Source organism: Gopherus evgoodei, chromosome 24, assembly GCF_007399415.2.
Source record: "Gopherus evgoodei ecotype Sinaloan lineage chromosome 24, rGopEvg1_v1.p, whole genome shotgun sequence".
Taxonomy (NCBI): domain Eukaryota; kingdom Metazoa; phylum Chordata; order Testudines; family Testudinidae; genus Gopherus; species Gopherus evgoodei.
Window position 1 is genome coordinate 6,864,804 of NC_044345.1, and position 17,878 is coordinate 6,882,681.

Sequence of the window (17,878 nt, forward strand, 5' to 3'; positions counted from 1 at the left end):
CAGTGCCATAAAATGTGACCCGAGGGGCATGATTCTGCATGGTCCTGATCCTGTGCTGAGGTTTTATAAGTTAGTCAGGTAATGATATGTTTTCAAGTACAAGCATTTTCCCTGGGAAAAATCCCTTTAAAAGCAAAAGTGATTCCCAGCTGCTGCTTTAGGTCCTGCCTCTACTAAGTAAATTGCCTTTGGTATAACTGTGTTGAAGTGGCAAAGAGTCCTGTGGCACCTTATAGACTCACAGACGTATTGGAGCAGGAGCTTTCGTGGGTGAATCCCCACTGCGTGGGATGTGTTGAAGTGGTAAGACCAGGCTAAAAGCCTCCAGCAGAGGGAGTGGGAAATTTTTCTTGGAAACCTATTTTTAGCCAAAACTGCAGTTTTTATCAAAATCAAGACATTGGGGGAGGGGGGAGAAGTGTCAGTTTTAATCAAATTTAGTTTATAAAGAAAAACCCTGAAGCATTTCAATAATGTCAAAGCGTCCAGTTTCACCACTGCCTGGGCAAAAAGTTGTGATTTTTTTTGCTTAGAAACTAAAGCCATGGAGATTTTTTAAAAATCTAAATGAACATTTTTTTAAAAGGTTTAAAAGGCAAAATCAAAATGAAATGTTTTGCCAGATCTGCAGGACAAAGCACATTCAAACAGGAGCGATTTGGGGGAAGACCCATGGCCTGTTTGATACAGGAGGTCAGGCTTGGTCGACCCCTTTGGTCTCAGGCAGTGCCCTGAACGTGTGCGGACTTGCTGCAGGGCCAGAGAGCTTGGATTTCTTTCCTTGCAAAGGATGCAGATAACATCTCTGAAATACAACTATTCTGCCTCCAGCGGCACCCCGGGAGTGCCAGGGCTGAAGGGCTTTTTGACCCCAAATGAGGGTTTTTTTCCCCCCCTATTAACTCTAGTAGCATGGTCTGACGGTTAGACCAAGGGGGTGGCGGAGGAATCAGGTGCCTAGATTCTAGTCCTGTTGCTGAGAGGAAGTGGAGTCTGGTGGTTAGGGGAAGGGAAGGGAGTAGGGCCCGTGGGAATCAGGATTCCTGGGTTCTATTCCTGGCACTGAGAGGAAGTGGAGTCTGGTGGTTAGAGCAAGGGTGGGTGTGGGAATCCAGACTCCTGGGTTCTATTCCTGGCTCTGAGAGGAGGTAGTGTCTGGTAGTAGATCAGGGAGGGCTGGGAGCCCGGGCACCTGGGTTCTCTGTGTATCACTATATATAAAATGTGTGCGTACCTTTTATTTGTAGAATCTAGGTGTTCCTGGGATCAGGTCCTGCTCAACTGCATCTAGGCCAGACCCTGCCCAGTGCAAGCTTGTTCCATGCAAAGTACTGCTTGGTCTAGTTGTAAGTGGCTGGAGCAATGGGGCCTTTACCGCGTCCCTGCGCAGAGCTCCCCGCGAAGAAATATTTCCAGATTCAGCCTCCTCCCATCCCATTCCCCTCCTGCTGGCAGGGGCCTGAGCTAAGCCTGCTGAAGTCAATGCAAAGAGTTTGACCTGTTTTGGATCTGGCCCCCTAGGCGTGCGTCTCGGACACTCTCCCAGGCTGCGACCGGAGAAAGCCCCAAGCGCGGAGGAGCACGCCTGTGCTAGCAACCTGCAGGAGCACGTTGCGTTCACTGGGTTCTGGGGCTGGAAGTCCTGTCAGGGCTCATTCAGGGCCCCCGGAGAGCTAGAGCAGCGGTGTCCAAATCCATAAACACGGGGCAGCCAGTGACCCGCCTGGCAAAAGACTCAGTCGTGTCGGGGAGAGTAAGTGCGGCCGGGGGGGCTCTGTTTCCCTGCGGCATCTGTCAGATATTAATTGTCACCACTTCTGGGTGGCTCTTACCCGCTCTGCAGCAAGGATTCTTGGCCAGTCGCGCTCTGCCCTCGCCAATGTGCTGCTGTTGCTCCCTGACCCACTCCATCTGTCTAGCTCTGGGCCTGAGCTGGCTCCCGTCACCCGAATATCTGAGCTCCTCATAGACCTTAATGGATTTAAAGGCGGCAACGCAGTGCCATTACCCCCATTATACAGATGGGGAAATTGAGGCCAGCTCCTCATGCTCGGCCCCTAAATACCTCCGAGGATCTGGGCCCAAGAGATGAAGGGCTAGACTGTGAATGGGATTTCGAGTACTGGAGAAGGACGCTCGCCAGGGTTGCCAGAGTTATATTTGAAAACTACAGGGAAGTTTTCTTAGCATCATGATCCCCTTTGCCTCCCCTGGTGAGTGGCCCAGAGATTCTGCTGTGCCCACACACATCCCACCGCAAGCACCAGCGCTGGGCACACATGGGCCCCTCTAGGGCAGGCACCCGTTACTTGCCAGCCACCCTCTGTGCATGGGCGGGGGGGGAAGGGAGCAGCATGAGGCCCAAATGCGGGTGCCTCCTGTGTCATTCAGCCATGTCCTAGGCAATGGCCTTCCATGTTCAGCCTGCCCTAGCCCCTCCAGTCCCCAGAAGCCAGGGCCACTGCAGCAGGTCCTGGAGTGGAAACACCCCCTGCCGACGAACTGCCACCGAAAACCTGGAGCAGAAGAAGCTCTGGGGCCCGGGCCCCACGAGAGTTTTCTGGGGCCACTGGAGCGAGTGAAGGATCCCGCTCCAGGGGCCCCGAAACACTCTCGTGGAGGCCTGGGGCAAATTGCCCCACTTGTCCCCCTCCTCTGGGTGGCCATGCCAGGAGCTCAGCAGCCAGAGGGAAGCAGTGAGGACTGCAGAGACCAAAGGCATTCTGTGCTGCTTTAGGATGAGTGGGCGATGTTTTATTTATAGAAAGGCTCTTCCTGATAATCCAGGGCCGCTGGCACCCCTCAGCACCACTGACCTCGTCAGAGCTGCAGTGCATCCCCTCTGGTGCCTAACTCCCCATGGCACCTACATTTCTGCTGGACGGCAATTTGAAAGCAGCCTGAGTTCTGAGTTCACCCCCAGCTGAGGAGCAACTTGAAGCCAGCGGGGCCCAGTCCTGTAGCTGTGCTCTGAACGCCCCTCACCGCTGATACCTGCCAGTCCCCAGAGCAGGAGGGCTGGATACAGACCACCGGTAGGTGCAGGGCATGGGGGAGGGGCACGGCACCCACAAAAAAGACAGCCGGGGGCATGTAAGGTGAGCTGGAGGGGCAAGACTCTCGGCCCCCCCCTTGGGTCCGCTCAGAAGAAGAGTCAACCTAAACCTTTGCCAGCGTTTCATGATTCATCCATTCGAAGGCCAGAGGGGACCCTAGAGACCTTCTAGTCCGACCCCTTGTATGACACAGGCCAGAGAACTGCCCTCAAATCGTTCCTAGAGCAGATCTGAGCAGGAGGCCAAAACCTGACAGTCCTTCTGCAATCTGGAAACTTTTGGTTTCGTGTTCTCTCCCTGCTCTTGTACCTCAAACCCAGATTTCCACGTGGCGGTTGGGACAGGAAGCAGGAACAGAGAAAGCTGCTTTCCCAGCGCTCCCCGCCTGTTCACAAGCAGGTAATCCGTGAGGATGGCCAGGCTGGGGACCCGGGGCAGCCCAGCTAAAATCAGAATCCCGTCCTTGACCGTGTCCTGGAGCTGATGCTTTAGAAGGAGATGCAAGACATCCCCAAAAGCAGGATGGTCTTGTTAAGACACTGAGATGTGCCTCAATCTGAGAGCTGGGCTCTACTCCCAGCTCTGCCCCTGCTTTCAAGTATGACCTTGGGTGAGTCATTTAGGCCCAGATCATCAAAGGCATCCCAATGAAATCAGGAGGAGTTGGGTGACCTAAATAGCTCCGAGGATCTGGGCCTTAATGGCTCTGGGCCTCAGTTCCCCAGCTGTAGAATGGAGCGAGTAATCTTCCTTTGCCCCTGCCTTTGTCTGGCCTGTTCAGACTGCGGGGATAGGCACTCACTCTAACCATGTGGATGTGCAGCACCCAGCACTGGAGGGCGACTATGCCATACCCTGGCCGCAGAGGAAGGGTTTTCCAAAGCCGCACCTGTTTGAGGTTGGTTTGTGTCCTGAAGCCCAGATCTGTTGAGGGATTTTGTCCCTTCGAGAGGCCGATCCACTTCCACATGGTCAGCCAAAAGCAGTCAAGTTTCCAGGTGTTTTCAGCCCTACCTGGGAAATTCTGCTTGGCAAGAACGCATGGTCCAGCCTCTTGGGCGAGAGCTGCAGCCCTCGTAACTGCAAATCCCACAGGATGGGGCTGGGCTGGTGTTTGGAGGGGAGTCTGCCAGGTGCAGCTGGAAGTGTGTGGGTGTGACTCACAGGTGGCACTCCCCAGGGATGAATCATCTCACCAGCCTGGTGCTGGGTTTGGGGGTTGACTCTGGCTGGAGACATAAAACCCAGTCGCATGGCAGGTTTTATGGTGCTTTCCGCCAGAGCAGGATTTCCCTGTGCCACTCCCAAGTTGGGGATCTAGCAATTATTGCTCCTCTTCTCCTAGCCGTGTACGGCCAGGCCTGCGGGAGCCAAGGGTAAGCCCAGCTTTCTGTTCAAAGAGCAACTCTTCTAATTGCTCGAAAATCCACACGGTTGCTTGGATTTCCTTGAATCGTGGGGGCACTGGTGAGGGTTAGTGAGGCAAGTCTGGGCTAGTTGGAGCAAGAGGTTCCCGTTGTTGCTTTACAGCACCCAGAAGAGAGCTGAGTACTCCCCAGAACAGCATGGTCCGATGTTAGGAGTTGAGGCGTTTGGTGGGAAGAGGGCCGGGGGGGAGTGACGAAGGATGAGGGGTTCTAGCAAGAGGCTCCTGGGGATACTCGGCGTCTGCCTGTGGCCATCTCATTGCCTCCAATGGGCTTATTAGGCTTAAGATTTATTTGTGTGATGGTAGCTGCCCCAGAGACAGACACAGGCTCTTGTAGACCCAGGTGGCTGGGGAGCTGAAGCCCAGAGAGAGAGAATAGTCCAGGGCCCGCAAAGGGAGGCTGTAGCAGAGCTGGGCACAGAGGCCGGGTCTCTGCGGCCACTTTTCCTAAACTGACAGTGACCAGATCCTGTACGGCGCTTCTCAGCCACAGAGCACCAGGCGCCTTCCAAAGGGGGTCAGTGCCATTAGCTTGACTTTATAGGTGGGGAAACTGAGGCACAGAGGAGGGTGAGGGACTTCCCCACACTCATCCTGCAGGCCAGCGACAGAGCTAGGGATAGAACCAGGTCTCCCAGGCCAGTGATTATCCACTAGGCCAGGCTGCTTCCCATAACTATGAAGCTAGGCACGTCCTCTAGCAATTAGTGCAGGGGCCTGCGAGTCTGGACATCTGGGTTCCCTTCCGATCTCTGCCGCCCAGTCGCTGTGCCAGCTTGGGCAAAACTAGGGGGCCCAGACATCCCAATATGAGCAGGGCCACCCCGGGGGCAAGTGGGGCAATTTGCCTCAGGCAGAGCCGGCTCCATGCACCAGCATTCCAAGCTGGTGCTTGGGGCAGCAGTCCCTGTGTTTTCGCCGCCCCAAGCAGCACCCAGAATTGCCGCCGGACAGCGGGGGCAGTCCGTGTGCCTTTAGGGCACCAGGCGTGTTTCCACGGTGGCGGCAATTCGGCAGCAGCCTCTATGTTTAGCTGTCTGTGGGGGCTTCAGCTAAACATAGAAGCTGCTGCCAAATTGCTGCCGCGGAAACGCGCCTGCCGCCCTAAGGGCACACGGACTGCCCCCGCCGCCCACAGCGGCAATTCGGCGCGCTGCTTGGGGGGGCGAAAACAGTAGAGCCGGCCCTGGCCCCAGGCCCCGGTTCCTGTAGGGGCCCCCACAAGAATATAGTATTCTATAGTATTGCAACTTTTCTTTATGGAAGGGGTCCCTGAAATTGCTTTGCCCCAGGCCCCCTGAATCCTCTGGGTGGCCCTGGATACGAGGGGCTTTGTCTTGCAGCTATACACCCCCCCTCCCGGAAAAAAAAAGTGTCCTATTTTTCACACTTGCTATGTGGTCAACCTGGACAAAAGTCCCTTCCCTTCTCCATGCCTCAGTTTCCCCCCCCCCCCGGGGGTGTGTGGATAATCACCCCACTTGGAGGGATAATCACCCCACTTGCTTTTGAATTTCCAGCCCCCGGGGGTGTAGGGGTCAGAGGGTGGTTAGGCGTATGAATCAGAGCTGGCAATTGGGGGGGGGTGGTCTCTTGGCTCGGCTCGGCTCGGCTCGGCTCGGTTTTCTCTTCGGTCCTTTCTCAGGCCGGGCGCTGGGAGCCTCTCGCCGGCAGTATGCAAGGAGGTAGGAGCCGGGGGAAGCAAGCCCCGGGCGCGGGGGAGGGGTGCGCGGTCGAAGGCTGCGGGAGGGAGGCGGGGCGGCCGGGGCTGCCTGTGGAAGGAGGCGGTGAAGGGGCAGGAGGAGGCCGGGCGGCGGCTGCTGCTGCGATCCGCGCCTGGGGGGCTGCACGCGGGGACCGGCTGGAACTGACCAGCCCCCGGTCCGGCAGCGGCGGAGAGAGGCAGCGACCGGCGGCGTGACCCGGCCCCCGTGCACCCGCCCGCGGCAGCTTGGGAGCGGGGGGGCGAAGGGAGCAACAAGAAAGTTACAGCCGAGTCCGGACCGGCCGCTGGACCCTCTGCCCGCATTGCACGGGGAGGTGGGCGCGGAGCAGAAGCGGGGTGAGGGGCTTGCAACCTCCCCGGGATCTGCAGTGCTGGACTGGGGGCGTCCGGAGACGCTGGAAAAGCGCGTTTTCTGCCTTGGAAAAGGAACCAGCTGTTCGATCCCAAGCGAAACATCTGGCGTTACCAGCTACTCAGTGGATTTCCCTCCCAAAATATTATATCCAGCTCCTGATTCTTTCTATCCCTCCATCACCCCTTTTCTAGATCGATCTAGATCTTTTCTAGATCTATCTATCCCTATACACACAGCCCTCTCTCTATCCCCATCCCCCCCATCTATCTATCCCCATTCGCCCCATCCATCTATCTGTCCCCATACACCCCCCTATCTATCCACATCCATCCTCTCTCTATATCTAATCTCTGCCCCCCCCCCTTATTTCTCCAGGAGCAAATTTCTTTCTCAAAACAACCCCCAGAGCCAAAGGGTTAAACGTCCAGTCTGCAGCCCCCTCGCCCCAACCCCTGGATGTGACTCGGGAGCTCTTCAGAAAGAAGGTAAGTGACGCGGCTTGATTATTCTCTGTAGATAAGTGGATTTCTCCTGCGTGATACTCACTGGAATTGGGTCAGTTTCACTGTAGTTTGAAACCTGTTGCCTGAGTGTGCTGCTGGCTAAGAGTCTCAAAACCCCAACAGGTGTATGACAATCTTTTAGCTGCTACTCCCCAGAAAGTGCCAGAAAAGTGTAAGAGTGTGTGTGTGTGTGTGTGTGTGTGTGTGTGTGTGTGTGTGTGTCTTTAAAATGGGTCTTGTTGTACCACCCTTGGTTGCAAATGAATCTTTCATCTGCTAGTAATATTTCGCTTTGCACTGATGTCCGCCTGAAAGCACCGCTGGTGCATTGTTGTAAAAGCAACGGGGTAGGGCCGGGGGTTCATAATATTTCAGACACCAGAGGCTTAACAAAAAGTCAATCCGGCTTTTTAAAGTTCCCCTTTTCTCTGCCCATCGTGGGTGTGGCATCGTTACCGCGGTGTGTGCATTTGTGTGCACTGGGGTGTGTTGAAAGCAGTGGCTGGAACGTGCCAACGGGAGCCAGAGGTGATGCTTTCGCAAGCCACACACACACAAAAAGCGTCCCATCAACTTTGCTTTTACTTTTATTTCTTGCAGAGACAAAGCTTTGCCCCCTCCCTGCCTGGGAAATAGCTGGAAACATTTGTTTATGAAACGTGCAAGTGAGAAATTCTCCCCCCTCCCCAACGGTTTTCTCCTTCCCAGTTGTGGTTCTCACCCTTGAAGGCTTTGGACCTGATGCAACTCCCCCCCCCCCCCGCGCACTCCCCGAGCCCTATTGATTTTGAGCGCCTCTGTGCAGTAGGAAACAGCAAAACGCGGTTCTACTGTTTCACTTTGGCATCCAAAAATACTTCAGATTCTTTCATTTCAAAGGGCTCAGGGAAGAGGGCAGGGAGGGGAATGTTTACAAACAAGGACAGGTTACAGAGGGGAAGAGAAAGGTAAATGCAGAGCTCTGGCCTTTAGCCATTTCTGGGCCCAGCACAGATCTACCCTGTGGGTCCGGGTATTTCGGGCTGAGTTTTCCAAGATACTCCAGTGAGGAATCTGAGCAATGGAAGCCACTGGCCACTCTGCTGTTGTCACTAAAAGAGAAAAGGATTGTGGTGAGAGAAATGTAAAAGGACCCTGCATCGCATAAAGAAACCTAAAGAGTGCTGTTGTTGTTTTTTGTTTTTTTTTTAACCCTGATCTATAGCCACGTTTGGCTGGCACTACCCTCCTGTGATATACTCGAAGAGTAAAACCTATGACATCTCTCCCATTCAGTCCTCAGTGCCAGCCTGGGTGGTCCTAGGTGCAAGGGTGGGATGTGGGTCGTTTCTCTGTGACAGATAGATAGATAGATAGATATTATTCTGGGACACATTGCTTCAATCTCACCCCAATTTGGTGCCAGCCCATTGTACCCAGCCCATGGCTCTGTTCCCCAAAAGACCCTAAAACCCACCTCTTGATGCATATCACCCATTGTTGCAGCTGCTGCTGGGGTGATTGGAACCTCAGTCCTTCCAGGACTGCGTGCGCTGCACTCCGTTGTCGTTCACACGGCCTGGCTTAATCCCCGAGGGAAAATGTTAGTGGGCCGTAATCTCCTGGGAGGTGGCAGGCGGTGGACGGTGCTACAGCAGAACCCACCTGCTGTCAACTCCCAGCAAAATTCCCTTTATAGAGCCATGTGTCGAATAAAGTCCCAGATTGTTTCACTACATTGCAATGTGCTGATTGGGAAGCTCCCGTGTGGAGTGGAATTGCTTGGTGGAAAAAAAATGACTTCACACTGAATGTGTTTGTGTGCGTTCTCTCTGGGGCATATGCATTGTAATAGCAGCTAGAACAAGGCAGACTGCAGGCCAAATCCGGACCTCCAGACCCCACAATCTTTTTATTTGCTTATTATTATTATTGTTGTTGGCTTTTTTATTATTTTCACTGGAGTCTGGACCTTGGCTATACCTTGACCAAGAAATTTAGACTTTGACCAAAAAAAAAAAAAATAAATTGACTACCCCTGGGATAGACTCAGGGATCCCGCAGTCTAGAGCTAGCTTTGAAAGAGAAGTGTTTGTTTAATCATCAGATCAGGGACTGGAAGTTATGACACCTGGGTTCTTTTTCCGGTTCTTCCATTGTGGGACCTTGTTCAAGTCATTTACTTGCTCTTCAGTAATGCCAATGACAAGTGTTTGGAAATGATGAGTCATCTCTCCAGACCCCCCTTGCTGCAAAAAAAAAAAAAATATCCATGAGATTAGTTTAGAAATGATGAGATTGCTAAAGAAAAGAATAAATTTTGTGGGATTTCTGTAAGGCCTCAGGATTCTGAGACTTTGATGCTTTTTTCATAACCATGAGGGCTAGTAATGTACTTTAAAAAAAAAAAAGCCCAAACAACCAGGAAGCTGAGATTTTGATGTATTCACATGACTCCAGCAGCTGGGGCTGCAAGAAATGCGCCAAGTAACTCAAGACTCTCAGTTAAATTAGGAGAGCTGACATCACTGTTTTTATGCCTCTGTTTTCCCAAGGGGAGACTATTCCTTGCCGTTATAGAGGAGTTGTGAAATGTCACTGATTAGGGTCCCATGGGCTCCCGTGGGAAGTTTGTCTGAGTGGGGAGTACAGATCCCATCTGGCTGAGAAAGGTTTTGACCTCCTCCGATGACAGGCAATCTATAAGAGCAAAGTATTATTTCACAAGGATATGGGGATATATTATACACCTCCTCTAAGCATACATTTGAGTGGCAATGCCAACATTAACCCCTGCCCACCCATTAACCCTAAATCCTGCCCCCGAGCCTTCAAATCCTCTGCCCAAGTCAGTTTAGAACCAGCACGGAGTCCTAGAGATTAAACTTCATATCCATCCTGAATCTCCTATAGTCTGTCAGTAGCAGCCCCAGAAGCTTTGAGTGGTCCCCAAAATAACGTGCAGTGGAACTTGCTAATTGCGGACTGGAACGGAACAAATTCTGTTTATAGTGGAAGAGAATGGAAAGCCAAAGCTATTTCAGTGCTCTGCAATGTTCAGATTACAATCCACGCCCGTGACAGGGCAGGGTGTGTGTGTGTGTGTGTGTGTGTGTGTGTGTGTGTGTGTGTGTGTGTGTGTGTGTGTGTGTGTGTGTGTGTGACTTTGCTGTAGTATAAAATCCCTCCTAACAGATGGTAACATGCCCCTGGATTATTCTGTGTATTCTAGAGCGCCACCCTTAGTGCTGGGTGCCGTCCCGACACAGAAGAGATGGTGCCCGAGATGTCATTAGATGAGGAGCAAATAGCATTTCCCTGCCGTATTTATTCCTTTGAGTGGAGTAAATTGCTGCTAGCCTAAATATCACATTTAGAAGCTTCCTTTTCACGTGGGGATCAAAGAAAGTAGAAACGGAAGAACCATGCGGGCTGATGCCCAACACCGGATTTTTCCCTACGCGCACCGGCGATGCTATGGTAGCTTTCCATTGCAGGAGACCCCGCCCCTGCTAACAAGCTGGTTTCTCTCTCTGCAAAAGTGTACTCTGCCAGGGTAGTTAAAGCGGTACAAGCCTCCCCTAGTTATACCGGTATAAAGGTGCTTACAGGAAGGGGCAATAAACTATTCCAGCATAAGGCACTTTTATACCAGGACGAAAACTAGGTGTGGACCAGGCTTTAGATCGAGGGATGGCAACCTGTCAGAAGCGCTGTGCCGAGTCTTCATTTATTCACTCCGATTTAAGGTTTCGCGTGCCGGTAATACATTTTAATCTCTTTCTATAAGTCTATAATATAGATCTAAATTACTGTTGTATGTAAAGTAAATAAGGTTTTTAAAATATTTCAGAAGCTTCATTTAAAATTAAATTAAAATGCAGAGCCCCCCGGACCGGTGACCAGGACCCGGGCAGTGTGAGTGCCACTGAAAATCAGGTTGCCTACCCCTGCTTTAAAATGTTCAGTCAAGCGCCCTCTTGAGAAGGGATCTTGCATGTATCATGTGTCTATAACACACGACTGAATGAGGGTACATCCACACTGCAGAAAAAACCCTGTGGCAGCAAGTATCTGAGTCCGGGTCAATTGACTGGGGTTAACAGGGCTAAAAATAGCAATGTAGGTGTTGGGGCTGTGAAACCCAGAAAGGGGGGGAGTGGGTTGACCTGGGCTCTGAGACTCACTGATGTGGCTTTTGTTCTGCACTGTGGATGTGCCCTGATTCTGCAAACACTTAGAACGGAGCTGCTTGACTTTAAGACCAAGAGAAATCCTGCTGAAATCGTTTGTGAGGGAAAATTTGGTAGAAATGTTGTCATGTTCATAGAAACTTTTCATGAGGGGATAAAGATCCCCACTGCCCACTCAGCTCTGTTTGTGACGTTTTTGCCCCGGATGTTGATTTGCACCAGTTTGCATCACGGTTTTCCTGATCGGCCCTTGTTCCCCTGTGGATGGAAGCTGATTCGTTACTGTGTGCTTGGTACATCTAGTTACAGGTGCGTTCAGCAGCAGTGTGTGACCCTGGCTGTGGGCCTGCAGCTGCAATGGCATCTGTGCAGACGGACTCCTGCACCCAGATCTGATTGCAGGACCGGGGTTGGCTGATCTCTGCTTTAATGCAGATGGTGAGATTGTTAAGATGAAAGGCAAGATTCTACCAAGAACTCCGGGCCAGATTTCCAGGGGATCGGCACCCACGACTGGGGCTAGATTCTCCAAAGCACTCAGCGCCCAGCAGCTCCCATAGTGAGATTTTGCAAAGATCTTGGCAACGCTCCCCCCTCCCCCCCACCCGCGCTGAGCTCATCTGAAATTCTTGGGCTTCAGGAAGACGCAATCCTTTCTTGGGTTCCAAAACGTGAGCAGCGCTTGGCCGCTGGTGCTGAGCAGCCTTGTAAAGCAGATGTCAAACCAAAGGAGGGCGGAGGGCAGGGACTTTTAATGGGACTGAACTAAGCAGAGCAGTTTGGCTTGGAGCGGGAGCGTTCTCTTGATGTTGGCTCTTCGTTTCCTTTTGTCTCCGGGTCTCTGCTTTATTTCCCAGCGCCTTGTCTCCTTTTCCAGCGCATCTCCAAGAAAAGAGTACGTCATAGTGTTAAGGAACACATGTGAGCATAGTGAATTGGAACAGCCTCGGGTCTCCGGGGAGGTGTTGTGGCAATCTGGAGGATCTGGGGCCTAGTCCTAGATCTGACACTTAATGTAGGCCCTTAGGCAGGTTATTCAGACTCAGCTCAATCAAGGGAAGAGAAATCAGTGGCCGTCAGGAGCCGAAATCCCTTTGAAGAGCTGGGCCTTAGAACCTGAGATACTTATGCTTGTCCTCAGGTCTGTCCCCGTTCGGCTAAGCCTGTGTTTAAGTGCTTGGATAAATGGTGCCTGGGTGCTTTGCTGAATCAGGGTCAAAGTAACTAGTGATTTGGGGGGCCCCACTTGAGACAGCCTGCGGGGTGCTGAGAGGCCCAGTTCCCGTTGATTCTGATCGGTGTGGTGGGTGCTCACCTCTGAAAAAAGAACAGGAGTCCTTGTGGCACCTTAGAGACTAACAAATTTATTTGAGCCTCGACAAAGCCCTGGCTGGGACGATTTAGTCAGGGATTGGTCCTGCTTTGAGCAGGGGGTTGGACTAGATACCTCCTGAGGTCCCTGCCAATCCTGATATTCTATGATTCTATAAGCTTTCATGGGCTATAGCCCACTTCATCGGATGCATAGAATGGAGCATATAGTAATGAGATATATATACACATACAGAAAACATGAGGCACTAAAAATCCAAGGCCCCCTCTGGAAATTTGACTTTGAACTTTTGTGATCTGTTATCACCAGCTGGGGGACATGCCTCCCTGAGTGATTGGGGAAGAGTGGAGGATGGGCTATAAGGCTCAGGTTCCAGAATTGGATTCTCTTAACCCCTCAAAGTCTGAGGGCATTTGAGATGTCAGTCCTGGGCCGTCTCTAGATGAAATGGTGGATGAAATGCCTCCTCCCTGGAACGGGCTGCCGACGTGCTAAGTGGCGGTGCTTAGTCCCGATGTTTTAGTCGAGATGCTCCTGTGGTCTGAAAATCCCACAGAGGAGAAAGTCTCTTTTCAAAGACACTCAGGCCCCATATCTGTGATGGGACGGGCCAGACAAAATGAGTTGGGACTGGGTTTTGGTCCCAAGCTACACCCCCTTTTCATCACTGTCCCATCTAACTGATCAGCTCTATGCTGCCTATATCCCACTAGGTGCAGGGGGCTGATGGAGAGAGGAGGTGGAGCCATAATGCAAAGTGCTCCTGCAGTCCTTGGCTGGTGTAAAGATCCTTTGGGGATATGTGGCTCAGAGCAGCCTTTAGGCTGCTCTAAATTATCACATAGGCTGGCCCAGCCCTGAGTCAGGCTAAAGATCAGGGGAAGAGGGGGATGACTTACTACTCTTCTTCCCCCCTTAAGGTCTCCTCGCTCTTTGCAAAGATCATGGATCTTCATTTTATTGTGATGACCTGGCTTTTGTTTAGGGACCTAACCACTGCTCTCGTCCAGCTGTTAGTTACTAGGGAACATGAAACAGCTTGTCCAGTGAGAAAGGGGCAGAAGGACCATAATGCTGTGTCTTCCGGCAAACGGTCCTGTTTTGAGCCAGCTAGTTATAATGGAGGGTTTTCCTCTCTCTTTTTCTTTATTACTGTCAGGATTATTTGCATGAAAATGGGGGTTTTGCCGCTCTCTGGGGCTCCCCTTCTCCCTCCTGACATCATGTTTCTCGTTTCTGGTGTCACTGTTGCAGCGTTGCCGACTCTTCACATTTTATCGCGATAGTTGGTGTGGGTTTTTTGTAACCCCCCCAGCTCCTGGAGTCCCGTGACAGTACAAGAAGCTCACCTTCGATTTAAAAGAAAAAGGTTTCTAGCCCTCACAGTGGCAGATAAAAGCTTGTGTCCTGAGTGTGTCCTGAAGGCTCAAAATCCAGACAGCAGATAAAAAGAACTCAAAATACATTATTTGTTATTTTTAAGTCAATCTGATGATTTTGAGGGGCCTGATGAGTGATTTTAGCATGCTTGCAGTTGGCAGGCCTGTAGCTGACTGCCACAGAAATGACTGTGATGTTGTAACTTCAGGTAGGGAGTTTATAAGCACTGGAGCCAAATTCCTGAGTTCTCATGCAAAAAGTTCTCGAGTCCCTTAATAAGAGAGAGCAATAAAAGGAGCGAAGGCAGGATCTTTTCCATACAGAGTGTTCCTGAAAGTTTTTTCCACTAGGCATCAGCTGTCTTGGCATCCAGCATTGGTTTTATTCATTGTTTTTTGTGTGTTATTAAAATGGCTTGCTAGACAGTTAGCTCACAGCATCCAACGTTATCTGCAAATCACCTCCTGTTTTCTGTGCGAAAACATCTGTCTTAGCTTTCTGCTTTCCCTGGACACTTAATTCCTCTAGCATATTTCCCCCCCTCCCCTTGCTCCCTCTCCACCCCCACCTCCCTGCTGCAAAGGAATGGTGGCTCATATGAGGTTATCAGAAAATTTGTGCTCTTGAATCTGAACAAAACCGAGCAGGCTGTTTCTTTAACAATGGGGACTTGGATTCAGTTCATAACCCAGATCTGGGCCCCACCCAGAAAAACTCTTCCAAGCCCTGGTGTGTTTTGGAAGCTTGGTTTCGTGGCTGGCTCTCTCACTGTAACAAACCAAATGCAAAATCCCACATCTCAAATTTTGGGGCGTGTGAAATTGCACGTTCAGATCGGGTTCCAAATTTTCCAGCTTTCTAGTTGAAAGAGGAAGCATCTGGTAGTTGAGAATGCCAATTTAGGGTTAGATTTTCAATGGTCTGGAATAGGAAATATCATGATCTCAAAAATTGTGTTCTATCCTAGAGAGGGTTCCTATACTACACCCATCACCGTGGCACCTGGTCCCTTTGCAGTAGTGCCGTAAGGGATGGGACTAGCATCTGTCACACTTTTTCTTTAATTTTTCTGTGGGACCAGAGACTCAAACAAAATAAACTTGCCCTGACCTATGAGAACCAGAAAGTGAAACTGACTAAAAACATGAAGTGAAATTGACCAGCCTGGTTTTACAGTCAAAAGTGAAAAAAATGTTAAGTACCTCAGTAGCATCAGGGATGAAAGCCCAGTTGGACACAGAGATCGCTAAGTCCTGGTCTTTTGACTCCTGTTTATTCTTGTGGTGAGTGACGGAGCAAATACAGACGCTCCCTTTTTAATACCATGTCCACATTTGTAAAAAGTTCTGGTGAAAGTTTCACAGCCACCATTCCATGACTGGCTAGCTGACAAGCACAGCTATAGGGGTTTCTCATAGCTTGAAGGACAGTTCAGATAGGGAAGCATCACTGGATGGTCTGAGAAGAGTGAGGTGCTTATTCCAGCTCTCATTCCCTGGGTGAGTCACTGCACCACTCTGTGCCTCAGTTTCCCCTTCTGTGCAATGGGGAGGATAATGTTGTCCTTGCTCCCGCAGACCTTGGGGAGGGTTAATTAGTTCATCTCTGAAAAGTGCTGTAAGCGCTTAGCATTGAGAGCTAAGAAGTGGCTAAACAGGGTGCTTAGGAGGGCATAGGAGGAGAGGCAGGCATGATACCTTTCCCTGCCTTACCGTTAAATCCAGGGCCAGATCAGAAGCCCTACAGGTGACACCTGTTGGATGGTATCTGATGGCATGTCGGGTGAAATGTCACTTTACAACCTGATCCAATTCCCAACAACCTTCACTTTTCCAAGCACCCTGCCCTCCGCTCCCCCTGACCCTTAGGCATTAGCTTGGTGGAGGGGCAGCTGGGGACACACAATATCATGTTTTCAAGCCCAGAGATCTGGTTCCAAAGTGATTAGAGCTAATCGCTTTCCTCACAGACAAAAAGCCGCTGCGTGAAGTCTCCTGGCTTCTTTCCGCTCTTTGCATAATCTCCTCTGAAACCTTGATGAGGGATCGTCTCCCTCTTGATTCTTAGCTGAACCAGCAGGTTCATAGATTCATAGACTTTAAGATCATCCAGTCAGAATCCCTGCATAACTGTATCCTCAGCACCGAAACGCCCTTGAGCGCTAGCCTTGGGGATCAGGTGCTGCCGAGCTAGGGGCTGCCCACGGCACAGGTCCATCAGAGGAGTCTTTCAATGTCCCCTGGTTCCCAGACATGATTTGGTGGACGTTGTGATGGCTCCGCTATCTTGGAGATTAGGCCTGGTACGTCTGAGTGGTGGTGCTGACTGTTGGATTGACGGTGCTGGAGAGCTCTGTGTCTCCAAAGGACAGATGCAGTGTCCGTGTAGCCTGATCTCCAGCCTGTCTCAGTCCTACCCCAGAGAGAACTGTCTCAGGAGGTGAGAGGGGAGCCCAGAGGCTCATTCAGGCTTCAGCCACCCTGCCCACTGGAATGGTGATGCACACTGCAGTGAGGGATCAATCTCCCCACGCCACACCCTGATCCCATGGATATTTGCAAAGTTAGGCCGGGCTGAGAAGGAAGGACCCAGGTCGGGATTACAGACAGGCTGGGGAGATGCTTCCTGAGGCTAAACGCATCCTCCTCCTTCTCCGCAGCAGCCCCTGCTCAGGTGACGTGATAGACACGCATCTTTGAAGTCCAGGGTTCTGGAGTGGCTCGTGCCGGGCTTGGGGTTCCTGGCCAAGGCATGCTCATCAGAGAGTTGGCAGGGGTGAGTGGTGAATATTTGCAATGCCAGGGAGTTTGCACAACCATCAGTCAGCGAGGTCTGATTCTCAAGCAATGTACAGGGAGGTTGTGTGGCTTGGTGACCGGATCAGGTTGGGTTCAGGACACTTCGGGTCTATTCCCTCTCACCAGCCACATGGGAAGTGGATCAGTGGGATAAGAACCTGGGCAGTGACAGTGCCTGGAGAGAGAGACAACGGATGCAGCTAGGCCTTAGTGCTGAGATCTGGGGGTCCCTTGGGGTGGGGCGTTGGCGTGTTGACCTGCTTTATTCCAGGCTATTTGACAGCGCTCCAACGAGCAGGCATTAGAAGCATTAGCTCCGTTACGGGCTCTTGCATGGCAGAGATTCGTCTTGGCTGAGCGGTTGTCCTGCTGCCTGGCCGTGGCTTGTTGAATGCTCCCACGCCCTGGAGAGCTGGTGCTATTTCTAATCCCCCACTTGGTCACGACTGATTTGGGAAGCTAAAGGGGAATGCAGCGGGTGCAGCATATTAGATCTCACTCACCCATCTGAGCCGAGTGCCACATAACGAGGAGCTGGAGACATCCCAACTAGATAAAATACCAGAGCGTGGATTAGGGGCTGGTTGACCAACAGCGGACAGAGCCAGAATCTCGCATCTAGCATGACTACCTAAAGTTAACAGAGCCTAATTCTCACTAAGGCCCACTCAACAATATTCACAAATGGAAAACATTTTGGTTTGAGGCGATTGAAACGTTTCATTTCAATTTGGACCTTTTCAACCTTTCTTTAGTATAAATTAAGTTCAATTTTGAACTGCCCAACCGCAAATTTTAGTTCCAAGAGCAGCAAAATGGGAGATTATGAAACTTTTCCCCAAGGTTTTTTCATGTCGGGAATTGGTGGAAATGGGCCCCTTCCCGACAGGTTCGGTTTTGGTGAATCAACGTTTCCTAGCAAAAAATCGTTTGTCATGAGATTCCCGGCCAGCTCAATATAAAAATGCACCTTGTTTTTGCAAGTGAGACATCCAGGGGTCCAGGGGAGCTGGTCTGATTTTGCCCAAGAGTAACTGACTGCAGAATCTGAGCCAGCGATGTGTAGTGTCAACCCCACGATTGGGGCGTTGATTTACATGGATGACTTTTTAAATAGGGAGTTGAA

General features: G+C 51.2%; 1 protein-coding gene across 1 annotated transcript in view; it reads left to right on the forward strand.

Moving 5' to 3' along the window:
* The first annotated feature begins 6,384 nt into the window (after window positions 1–6,384).
* Window positions 6,385–17,878, forward strand: part of ADAMTSL4 (ADAMTS like 4) — a 57,865-nt gene continuing 46,371 nt past the window's right edge. Inside the window, 2 exon segments of the mRNA XM_030542010.1 lie at window positions 6,385–6,547; window positions 6,942–7,051. The gene's annotated coding sequence lies outside the window, so the exon portion shown is untranslated.